Here is a 12712-nt window from a genome sequence, read left to right on the forward strand (position 1 = left end):
GCAGCTGTGAAATCCGCTGGATGCGGACCAGGGCGCTCCCCATCCCCATTCCCGTCAGCCACCCGAGGATTGGCTGGGCACGGGGACACGTGACCGACATGTGGCTATATTGGCGCAGCCCGCCTCTGTGTCGCTGGAGACGGAATGGAGGTGCTGCTGGCTTCGGAAATGGGGTAGGTGCTGGACCTGTGATGACCTGGCTTGCTGCAGAGGGACGGGAAGACAATTTTTCCTCGTACTGACTGAAACTGGTGGTTTTTCCTTGGCACAGGGTCCGCTGCCACATGTCAAGCGTGGAGGCAGGGGCGTCTCCCCCCCCCCCCCCCCCCCCCTCTACTGCAGCACAGGAGATGGATTTCCTGTGCTTCTTGATCCAGGGTTTTTGACAGAAGGGAAGAAGGGGGGAGGGGTCGGAGTGTTAAGGGGAAGCTGGTGAGAAAGCTATTTTTGAAGCTAGAAGGAGGTTTTGTTTTTATAATGCCTGTTGACAGAGTAGAGGGGAATAACAGTATCTAAGGAAACTGGTAGAGGACAACAAAGAATGGAGCATATTCATGACGAAGAGCAAAATTTCTAAACCGATGAAAGGCTTCTTTTCCTCCCTGGCTACAGGGACACATGCAGTGTTAGCCAAAAGAGGAGTTCAAAGCTGCTGCTGATGGCTGATGTGTACTAATGAAAAGGAATACTTAGGAGTGGAGGAAGAAGAGGCAGGTGTTGCAGAGCTTAAGGATAGTTTTGATTGACTGGTGAAATTTTGGTTACCAGAAGTGCGTGCTTGTGCAGAACATTTAAGTGAACTAACTCCCTGTGAATTGGGTGGCAGAAAGATACCAGCGTCTTTGTTAGTTTCGCGGCGCAGTGTAGTGGCTTTTGCAGATGACTGCAGCAGTGCTTCTCTCCCTCTGTGAGGCTGAAAGGACAACTGCAGAGGAGTAAGAAACCGTGTAGCGGTGCCCGGCGGTGGAAGTCCTTTACAAGAAGCCATGGTTTATCCTTGCAACCTGAATAAGAGAAAAAAAATATTTGCCTTTTTTAAAGTGGGAAAAATATGAGGCTATGAGTGTTTTGACAGTGAAATGTGTCAGACACTTTGATTCAGCATCTCAAAAGAGATGCTCAAATCCTTTACTCTAACATAAATCTTATAGTAAACCTTAAATTATGTATGAAGCAGTGGATCTTTTCCTTTGTTAGTATAGTCTTATTCTATTAATTAGGTTATTCAAGAGTAAATCACTTTATTATGTCATTTTCTTTGTGAAAAATTATAGTGATAAATTTTTCATAGGCCTAATATTTAAGATCTGTATTTTTAAAGTAATTTTATAAACATGTTTTTGGATTGATATGATTTTAAATGGATTATCTTTATTCAGATTTATAGTAGCCAGCCTGCCACACCTTCCTACTCCCTGAACAGGATGGCAGTGGCTTTGTAAAGTCCTCCAGGATTAGTGACAGTATCTCCTAAATAGTGCTCACCTAGTAGAAAGTCTTGAGATAACCTGTAATTTTGTCTTACTAATAAGGTAATAAGGACTTGGTCTTAAATTAATAAAACTAAACTTTTCAGTGATAAAATAATTTTATTTTTTTAAAGACTATTTCTGCTTTAAGAATCATTTATTATTGTTATCAGGGTTAATAGCCCTTAAAATGTGGTGGAAACTATAGATAGAATTAAGGATGTCACATTAAAATTCAAAATGAAATTTAATTGCTAATACCATTTAGTTCTTTGAACCCTAATTAGTTTAGTCTTTGAGAATTTATGATTCTTAGTTTTACATAAATGATCTCATTTAACTATTTAAAACAGCTCAGTGTAACATTTCATTTTAAATGTTATACTTTAATTAGGTATGTTGTGACTTTTCTCAAGGTCATTGTATTGTATAAGTTATTAATCATATGCATACTTCTAAATAAAACACCATTAGTTTGAGATATTTTTAAGAATTAAATAAGAAATAAAAACTAAAATAAGAAAAGTTGTCTTTTTCCCTATAAACTACCTAATATAGGCCTGACCAGGAGGTGGCGCAGTGGATAGGGCATTGGACTGGGATGCAGAAGACCCAGGTTTGAGACCCCAAGGTCGCCAGCTTGAGCGCGGGGCTCATCTGGTTGGAGCAAAAGCTCACCAGCTTGGACCCAAGGTCTCTGGCTCGAGCAAGGGGTTACTCAGTCTGCTGAAGGCCCACGGTCAAGGCACATATGAGAAAGCAATCAATGAACAAGTAAGGTGTTGCAACGCGCAGTGAAAAACTAATAATTAATGCTTCTCATCTCTCCGTTCCTGTCTGTCCGTCCCTGTCTATCCCTCTCTCTGTCTCTAAAAATAATAATAATAAACTACCTAATATAAGACTGAACTATTGGCTTTAGTGGTCTTTGAAATTATTCATTGCTAATTGATATGGCCAGAATGGAGTTATTAAGGAATTTAGAAGTTAAATATTCATAAGTATGCCTTATAAACTGAATCAAAGCACTTTATTAATGCTTTTCATACATAAATTGTTCTGTGGATTTTTATTTTACCATTTTTCCTGTTACTAATTTCACCAATTTTTTTTTTTTTTTTTTTTTTTTTCTCTGAAGCTGGAAACGGGAAGAGACAGACTCCCGCATGCGCTACCCGGCACGCCCACCAGGGGGCGACGCTCTGCCCACCAGGGAGCGATGCTCTGCCCCTCCGGGGCGTCGCTCTGCCGCGACCAGAGCCACTCTAGCGCCTGGGGCAGAGGCCAAGGAGCCATCCCCAGCGCCCGGGCCATCTTTGCTCCAATGGAGCCTTGGCTGCGGGAGGGGAAGAGAGAGACAGAGAGGAAGGGGGGGGGGCGGTTGAGAAGCAAATGGGCGCTTCTCCTATGTGCCCTGGCCGGGAATCGAACCCGGGTCCCCCGCACACCAGGCCGACGCTCTATTGCTGAGCCAACCGGCCAGGGCTTTAACCAATATTTTTATGTTAAATGTCTCTTTAATTTTGATTATTTTCCTTTTTCTTCTTTCTTTCTTTCTTTTTTTTTTTTTTTTTTTGTATTAAAGTCTTAGTGAAACTTTACATAGCACACAAGATGGCATGGCATAGGGCAGGGGTCCCCAAACTACGGCCCGCGGGCCACATGCAGCCCCCTGAGGCCATTTATCCGGCCCTCGCAGCACTTCCGGAAGGAGCACCTCTTTCATTGGTGGTCAGTGAGAGGAGCATAGTTCCCATTGAAATACTGGTCAGTTTGTTGATTTAAATTTACTTGTTCTTTATTTTAAATATTGTATTTGTTCCCGTTTTGGTTTTTTACTTTAAAATAAGATATGTGCAGTGTGCATGGGGATTTGTTCATAGTTTTTTTTTATAGTCTGGCCCTCCAACGGTCTGAGGGACAGTGAACTGGCCCCTGTGTAAAAAGTTTGGGGACCCCTGGCATAGGGCATTATGAGCTAGAAAAGATGAATGATCCTTGAGAAAATGCACTCACTACATATTTGAATACCTAATAAATGTCAGAACTATAAAAGGTGCTGGCGAGTCAGATAAGACATGGAAGCTAACCTCTAAGAAATTTATAATAGAACTATATGAAATGTTATTTGCTAGCTAAACACTGATAGCTTTTGCTACTTCTAGGATATTTAAAGGTTTATATTATCTAAAATACTTCTAATTTGAAGGAATGTGTTGGTTTGCTCTTTGAAACACTGTGCTTGTAAATTTTTCTAGGAATCACAGGTCACTATGAAAAGTAAATTACTTTTGAAGTATTAAGTGTCTTGAGTGTAAAATGAGAAGGTTAAAAGAAGTGATTTTAATAGTCAGTAGTGGTTTTAATAGTCAATAATCTGTGGTTCTTGATTTCTGTGGGTTCAACTGTTAAGATAGATACCCAGCTCTTGTTTTGGTACAGATGGCATCTCATACGTTATGTAGTAACTATGTTCTCAAAAAAAATTTTTGTAGATCAAATCATGACATAATCAATCCATATAAGGCAAGCCTTTTCCCCCCTTACTGCTATACCCTATTCCTGCTTTCCTTACAGCATTCAAAGGTATTCTTCAATATGCATTAATTCTTGTGAAATATTTGGCATCATTTTGTGTCTGGTTTCTTTGCAGTTAATGACTTTTTTATTGTAAAATGTACATACATAAAATTTACTATCTTAACAATTGAAATACATATATATTTATATCATTAAGTACATTTATATTGTTGTGAAGTACCATCCTTCATCCCCAGAACTTTTTCATTTTTCCCAACTGAAACTCTGTACCCATTAAACAGTAACTTCCTATTTTCCTCTCCCTCTAGATCAGGGGTCCCCAAACTTTTTACATAGGGGGCCAGTTCACTGTCCCTCAGACCGTTGGAGGGCCAGACTATAAAAAAAACTATGAACAAATCCCTATGCACACTGCACATATCTTATTTTAAAGTAAACCAAAACGGGAACAAATACAATATTTAAAATAAAGAATAAGTAAATTTAAATCAACAAACTGACCAGTATTTCAATGGGAACTATGCTCCTCTCACTGACCACCAATGAAAGAGGTGCCCCTTCTGGAAGTGCGGCGGGGGCCAGATAAATGGCCTCAGGGGGCCGCATGTGGCCCACGGGCCGTAGTTTGGGGACCCCTGCTCTAGATGGTGGCAACCACCATTCTACTTTCTCTGTGAATTTGACTTCCCTAGGAACCTCATATAAGAGGAATCATACAATATTTGCCTTTTTGTGACTGGTTTATTTCACTTAGAATAATATCTCCAGTTAATCTGTGTTGTATCACGTGTCAGAATTACCTTTATTTTTAAGGCTGAATAATGGTCCTTTTTATGTATATACCACATTTTGTATATCTCTTATCTGTCGATAGACACTTAGGTTGCTTCTACCTTTTGGCTCTTTTAAATAATTCTGCTGTGAACATGCTGTATGAGTCTCTGCTTTTACTTCTCAGGAATATGTACCCAAATCTGTATTTTTATTTTATTTTTTTTACAGAATCAGAAAGAGGGATAGACAGGGACAGACAGACAGGAACGGAGAGATGAGAACCATCAATCATCAGTTTTTTGTTGCGCATTGCGACACCTTAGTTCAGGGGTTCCCAAACTACGGCCCGGGCCACATGCGGCCCCCTGAAGCCATTTATCCGGCCCCCGCTGCACTTCCGGAAGGGGCACCTCTTTCATTGGTAGTCAATGAGAGGAGCACATTGACCATCTCATTAGCCAAAAGCAGGCCCATAGTTCCCATTGAAATACTGGTCAGTTTGTTGATTTAAATTTACTTGTTCTTTATTTTAAATATTGTATTTGTTCCGGTTTTGTTTTTTTTACTTTAAAATAAGATATGTGCAGTGTGCATAGGGATTTGTTCATAGTTTTTTTTATAGTCCAGCCAGCCCTCCAACAGTCTGAGGGACAGTGAACTGGCCCTCTGTGTAAAAAGTTTGGGGACCCCTGCTAGTTGTTCATTGATTGCTTTCTCATATGTGCCTTGACTGCAGGCCTTCAGCAGACCGTCACCCCTTGCTCAAGCCAGCGATCTTGGGTCCAAGCTGGTGAGCTTTTGCTCAAACTAGATGAGCCCATGCTCAAGCTGGAGACCTCGGGGTCTTGAACCTGGGTCCTCAGCATCCCAGTCCGACACTCTATCCACTGCACCACCGCCTGGTTAGGCCTGTATTTTTTAATTGCATGTTTTTTTTTAACATTTTAAGCTCAGTAGTGTTTTTAAGATCTGTTTTACCAGGCGATAGCACAGTGGATAGACATGGACCTAGGATGCTGAGGACCCAGGTTTAAACCGTGATTGCCAACTTTAGCATGGATTCGCCTCAATCTCAAGCTTGAGTGTGGGATCGCTGGCTTGAGCCCAAAAGTTGTTGGCTTGAAGCCCAAGGTCACTGGCTTGAGCCCAAGGTCACTGTCTTGAGCAAGGGGTCACTGGTTCAGCTGGAGCCCCCTCCCTGGTCAAGGCATGTATAAGAAAGCAATCACTGAATAGCTAAAGTGCCACAACTACAAGTTGATGCTTCTCATCTCTTTCCCTTCCTGTCTCTCTCTCGCATTCTCTCTCTCTCACTCACTTAAAAAAATATTTTAATTTATGTTCATCTAGTTTGTGGTGCTGACTCTACTGTATAGTGTTGTGAAGGTCCTAGGTTCTTTTCAAATCTCTTATACCATAACGCTGCTGTGGTGTGTATATATATATATATACATTTGTACATGACTACTTGTAGACTATTTTATGTTATGCAACAAAAACCAAAATCTTAGTAGCTTAAACAATAAATTCTATTTTAGAATTTCCACGGGATAGAACTTCAGGAATGGCTGATTAGTTGGGTGCTCTGGTTCAGAATTTCTCATGTAATTGTCTGTCAGACAGGGTCACAGTCATTTGGAAGGATTGACTAGACTGGAGGAGGATCCACTTCCAAGATGGCTCACTTACATAATTTATTTCTCCTGATCATTTGCAGGAGGCCTCAGTTTCTTACCATGAGCCTCTCCACCTGGCTGCTTGAGTGTCTTACTGAAATGGTAACTGGCTTCCTCCACTGATCATAGAAAGAGCAAGAAGGAAGCCATTTAGAACATAGTCTCAGGGGTGAGACACCATTACTTTTATCATATTTTCTTTATTAGAAGTGAGTAACTAAATCCAGCAACACGAGAGGAGATAAATTAAGGTCCTCCTTTTGAAGGTGTAAGGTCAAAGAAATTGTGGACATATTTTAAAATACTACATGGACCAATGAAAAGATTTCACTGGAATTTATCCCCAGGAGAAAGATCACTGGATCATAGGGCATTTTTTTCCTATTGCTGTTATAACAAATTATCACAAATTTAGGAGGTTAAAACAACACAAATTTATTATCTTACAAACCTGGAGATCAGAAGTCTGAAATGGTTTTCACTGGACCAAAATCAAGATAACAGAAATGTTTCCCTCACTTCCTCTCGAGGCTATAGGGAATCCATTTCCTTGCTTTTTTTCCAGCTTCTAGAGGCCACCTGCACTTGTTGGCGGATGGCTCCTTCCTTCATCTTCAGTGCCAGCAGCATACTAAATCTCTCTCTGCTTCTGATCCTCTGCTTCTGTTGTCACAGATTCTTCTCTGACTCTGATTCTCCTTTGTCTTATCACAGCTCTTGTGATTACTGTACATTATATGCACCAATATAATTAAGAAAAATCTTCCCATATCAGATTCTTAAATCACATTTGTAAAATTTCTTTAGTCATCTAAGTTAACACATACAGGGATTAGGGTGTGGACATTTTTGCTGGTTCATTATTCTTTCTTCTATTGGCATACACATAGATTTTTTTGTTTTTTAAGCTAAAGAGGGGTTTTTTTTGTTTGTTTGTTACTTACACTTTGTGAATGTGTTACTTTATTAGATAAATACAGACTTTCATTTACCAGATTTGTTAAAACTATAGTATATAGTATATAATGGTCACTAAGATGATAAGCAGAAATTCATTGAAGAATATTGAAATATGTTTTCTACTAGCTATTTTTAGATTCTTGATCTTATTATCATTTAATTTATTTGAGTTTATTAGCTACCTCTGACATAGTCTATAATAATAGAAATTGAGAAATAGTAAAGCAACATGGTCTTGTACCTCTGTTATCACACCATTTCCATGGGTACTCTATCCAAACCTCATCTTCCTTGCCCTGTGAAGTAACCTAGCCACAATGTGGTTCCAGTCCATATTTATGCTGTTTTCTCTCTCTTTTCCTTGATTCCTCCAGACTGTATTTCAACTAAATTACACTGTTGTCTATTATCCCAAATACATATTATTTTTCCAGTAGGAGTTTTGATCATGCTGTTCTTTCTTCTAGAATACTGTCCTCTTACATTTATGTTTGCTATATGATGCTATCTCTCAAGTCCCTTCTTAAGTGGCTTTTACATTCTGAACACTTTCTTTAATTTTCTCAACAAAGTGTGACTGCCAATGCTCTTATACCCAAATTTGTCTTTGAATGGTAGGTAATTTGTATTCTAGTCTGGGGTCCCCTGTAAGTCAGAGCTTGGAACAGTCAGGACCTTGTGTGAAATTCTTTCTTTTTGAAGTGATCCAGAAACAGGAGTAGAGGCCTTCCTAGAAAGAGTTAAATAATGAAGGAAGACAGCTAGAATAAGCACATGCTCTCAAGTTGATCATCACTTTGAACATTTGTGGCTTGATCTGTTAGGACTTTTTCAGGAACCATATAGAATTGTCCACTCAAGGGAGAGGATGATACATACTAGCAACCATTCCCCTTTAGTCAAGGATTATCTTACTAGGTATGCACTCTTTTATAGGTTGTACATGCAGAAATGTTGGGGTCCCACACTGTGGTATCACAGATGCTCTAAGACAGAAAGCAAAAGATACCTGGTGCTTTCAGTTTACATTTGCTTGTGAGCTGATTGATGCATTAATGAGTAAGCCAGGAGAATGTAAGATGGAACACAAACTTCTGATATATTAGTACACTGATACTTAAGAACAAGGAACGTGTCAATTTATCTTTTCCCCCCTCTATTAGTAGGGCTGTTGTGACCGAGTACCACAGACTGATGGCTTAAAACTATAGAAATCTATTCTCTCACAGTTCTGGAGGCTATATGTCTGAAATCAAGGTGTCAGCAAGGATGGTTCTTTCTGAGGATGCTAAGGAAGATTCTCTTCCATACCTCTCTCCCTAATTCTGGTGGTTGTTGGCAATTTTTGGCATTCCTAGGCTTGCAGCTGCCTCACTCCAGTTTCTGCCCTCATTGTCACATGATATTTTCCTGATGTCTCGTGTGTCTGTATCTTCACATAACCTTCTTTAACTAGTCATTGGATTTAGGGTCTATCCTCATCCATAAAGACCTCATCTTAACTTGATTATGTCTGCAAAGACTCTGTTTCTAAAATAAATCAGGTTCATAGGTACCAGGGATTAGCTATCTGTGACTCAGCATATCTCTTTGGGGAATACAACTCAACCCTCAAGACCTTTTTATAATATTTGCATGGTGTCTTATTTTATAGTAAGTTTTCAGAAATTTGTTGATTTGAATTGTGTAGCCATTGAAAGAAGTCCATCATCTTCTTTAATGCGAATGCCATCTTGGACATTCTCTGAATTTATGCCCTCTTTTCTGTTTTTTTGCCCTCCATGGTTGATAAAACACTGTTTTTGTGTATTCTTGCATGTATTTGTTTTTTTATGGCTGTAAAGGAGTCAAGCTTTATGGGCATTACAGATGCTACATATTAGATATACACTTTGTCTTAAAAGATGAGAAAACAAAACTCACCAAAGTAAAATGGAATAATTAGAAAATAATTAATAAAGAACAAAATAGGCCCTGGCTGGTTGGCGCAGTGGTAGAGTGTCGGCCTGGCGTGCAGGAGTCCTGGGTTCGATACCCCGCCAGGGCACACAGGAGAGGCGCCCATCTGCTTCTCCATCCCTCCCCCTCTCCTTCCTCTCTGTCTCTCTCTTTCCCTCCCGCAGCCAGGGCTCCATTGGAGCAAAGTTGGCCCAGGCACTGCGGATGGCTCCATGGCCTCTGCCTCAGGTGCTAGAATGGCTCTGGTTGCAACAGAGCAGCGCCCCAGATGGGCATAGCATCGCCCCCTGGTGGGCATGCCGGGTGGATTCCGGTCGGGCGCATGCAGGAGTCTGACTGCCTTCCTGTTTCCAACTTCAGAAAAATACAAAAAAAAAAAAAAAAAAAGAACAAAATAAACCAATGAAAAATAAGAGGATATAATTAATAAAGATAAATGAAAAAATGAATAAAATAGAAAATGAGGCACTGGAAAGGATATGTACACTAAAAGTTAATTTTTTGGTAAAGACCAGTAAAATAGATGAAACCCTATAAACCTGATTTAAGAGAACAAAAGACAAAACAAAAAGAACATGAATGGGAAAGAAGATGAATTTTAAAATAAGACAATATATATCCAACTGCACTTGAAAAACTAGAGGGAATGGATAATTTACTGGTGAACTATTAATGAATCACTGATACAATAAGATTAAGAAAACACATATAGCCACATAAGAAATTTCAAAATACTTAAAAATCTTTTCTCTAAAAGAGTACTTTCTGATTAGAATTCTAGCTGATTTGATTTCAAAGAATAGATGTTATTATTCAAACTATTCTAGACTGTATAAGATTAAGATGAGAAATTTACCAATTCATTTTTTTTAAAAACTTTTTTATTCAGTGAAAGGAGGGGAGGAAGAGACAGACTCCTGCATGCACTCCAACCAGGATCCAGGGCCATTTTTTAGCACCTGAGGCAGACGCCATAGAGTCATCCTCAGCACCTGGGCCAACTTGCTCCAATTGAGCCATAGCTGCAGGAAGGGGAGAGAGAGAGAGGGAGAGAAGCATGAGGCAGAAGGATGCAGAAGCAGACAGGCGCTTCTCCTGTGTATCCTGACCAGGAATTGAACCCAGGACATTCACACACGGACCAATGCTCTACCACTAAGCCAACTGGCCAGGACTGAAAACCTGCCAATTCATTAAACTTAGTGTAAACTTAATTCAAAATCTTATTTTAAAATACTGTAAAAATTAAAAATATATATTGGTTTCTCATAAAAATTTCACATGAAATACTGAAAAATAATAAAACATGAACAAAGTAGGATTTATTGTAGGAATGGAGGCTGGGTCAAAATGAGGAAATCTTATAACTGACAGCATCAATATATTAAAAGAAAAAACTGTATGGTTATATGTTATATCAGAAAGTGTTATTTAAAAAAAAGCATTTAGATGCCACTTCTAATAAGAAATGTAAAATAAAAGGAAAATATCTAAACATGTTGAAAATAGTTACTGAAATCTAAGAGTAGGACTGTTAAATGCTGAAATACTAAAGCATTCTTACTAAAATCAGGAATAAGATCACTATTGTTCAAAATTATTTTGAAGTTTTAAGGTAAGAATAAGACAAAAAGAAATGAGCTATAAATATTGGGAAAGAGACAAAATTATCTTTACTTATAGATTAATATGATTGCAAACTCAGAAAATCCACAAGAGAAACTATTAGAATGCATGGGATCATTTGATACGTGGCTGTAATAGCAGTATCTGGTATGGAATGGTAGGGTCTTATTCACAGCAAACCAAACAACAAGAACAACAACAAATAAATGTGATACAAAAGACATGGAACATTTTCTTGAAAAAACTGGAAAATTTAATTGAATTACCTTAATTATTTATGACACAGAGAGGAGAGGTAAGATTTAGTATCATAGAAATGTAATCCGTTTCAAATTAATTAAATGTTAATGCGTTACAGTTCTAATTATACATGAGAATGTAGCATATGAAAAATGCATTTCTACTCAGTGGAAAAGAAATGGTGTTTAATAAGTAGTGCTGATATAATTGTTTATCAGTGTGGAAGACAATAAAGTTAACAATTATACTCATACCATATACAAAAATTAAAATTCTGTTTGAATTTAAAAATTTATGTATAAACAGAATTTCTGATGCAAGCTAGTGAATTAGTTACACATACTTAGCACTTCATTCTCCTAAGACTCCATTTAAGTGATAGTAAAACAATTTTTTAAAGATATGTGCTTACAGTGCCATCGAGTGAGAGGAACCCAAGTCAAGATTGCAACAAATTTTTGGAAGTTGAAGAAATCATGGAAATTAAATTGATTGCTGAAAAATAATCAAGGATGTTAAAACTTCACAGTTTTCTATTCTTTCCAATATAGCAAATTACTTTCTATCATTTAAAAGTAAAATACTAATATTGAGAATTTCTCAATAGCCTTTGAAATTATTTGGGCTATTTTGGGGTGTTTGAAAACCAGAATTAGGAATTCATGCTCTGGGCCCAGGGGTCAGCAAACTATCACTGTTTGTGTAAACTAAGTTTTATTGGAACAGGTCATGCCCATTTATTTACATGTTGTCTGGCTGCTTTTGTGTTATAATGACAAAGTCAAGTAGTTGCAACAGAAATCATATGGGCAACAAAGCTTATTTATTATCTGACCCTTGTAGAAAATGTTTGCCAACCCCTGTCCCAGGTAACTTTGATAGCCGTATTTGGAAGTTTACCTTCACTTGGGATGGGTTTGGATGGAATCCAGCCAGTATATATAGCCATTTACAGAATGTAAGGAAAGAACTAAGTGGGAAAAAAATAAAGCAGCCCTGACCAGGCGGTGGCGCAGTGGATAGAGCGTCCAACTGGGATGCGGAAGACCCAGGTTCGAGACCCCGAGGTCACCAGCTTGAGCCCAAGATCGCTGGCTCGAGCAAGGGATTACTCGGTCTGCTGAAGGCCCCGCGGTCAAGGCACATATGAGAAAGCAATCAATGATGTTGCAACCCGCAACGAAAAACTAATGATTTATGCTTCTCATCTCTCCGTTCCTGTCTGTCCCTGTCTATCCCTCTCTCTGTAAAAAAAATTAAAAAAAATAAAGCAGACAGGAAATGTCACCACCTATGTATGGTTAGTGGAGAAGAGAAAGAGAAGTTGACTAGGAGGATAAAACCTGGTTAAATAAAGAGAAAAGAACTTAAAATGCTTAGAATTAAAGCCATTTTTTTGTATATTGAATCTTTTATCGGACAAACATGATAATTTTTTATATTTCTTAAGATTTTCTTATTTAGTTC

General features: G+C 38.6%; 1 protein-coding gene across 9 annotated transcripts in view; it reads left to right on the forward strand.

Annotated features, from left to right (window-relative positions):
* Positions 1–12712, forward strand: part of APC (APC regulator of WNT signaling pathway) — a 150292-nt gene that overhangs the window by 45108 nt on the left and 92472 nt on the right. Inside the window, exon 1 of one of the 9 annotated variants that reach the window (XM_066382009.1) lies at positions 133–173. The exons of the other annotated variants lie outside the window; for them this stretch is intronic. The gene's annotated coding sequence lies outside the window, so the exon portion shown is untranslated. Of the gene's footprint in view, positions 1–132; positions 174–12712 lie in introns of those variants that run through there. 9 annotated transcript variants of the gene reach the window in all.

Source organism: Saccopteryx leptura, chromosome 4, assembly GCF_036850995.1.
Source record: "Saccopteryx leptura isolate mSacLep1 chromosome 4, mSacLep1_pri_phased_curated, whole genome shotgun sequence".
Classification (NCBI taxonomy): Eukaryota; Metazoa; Chordata; class Mammalia; order Chiroptera; family Emballonuridae; genus Saccopteryx; species Saccopteryx leptura.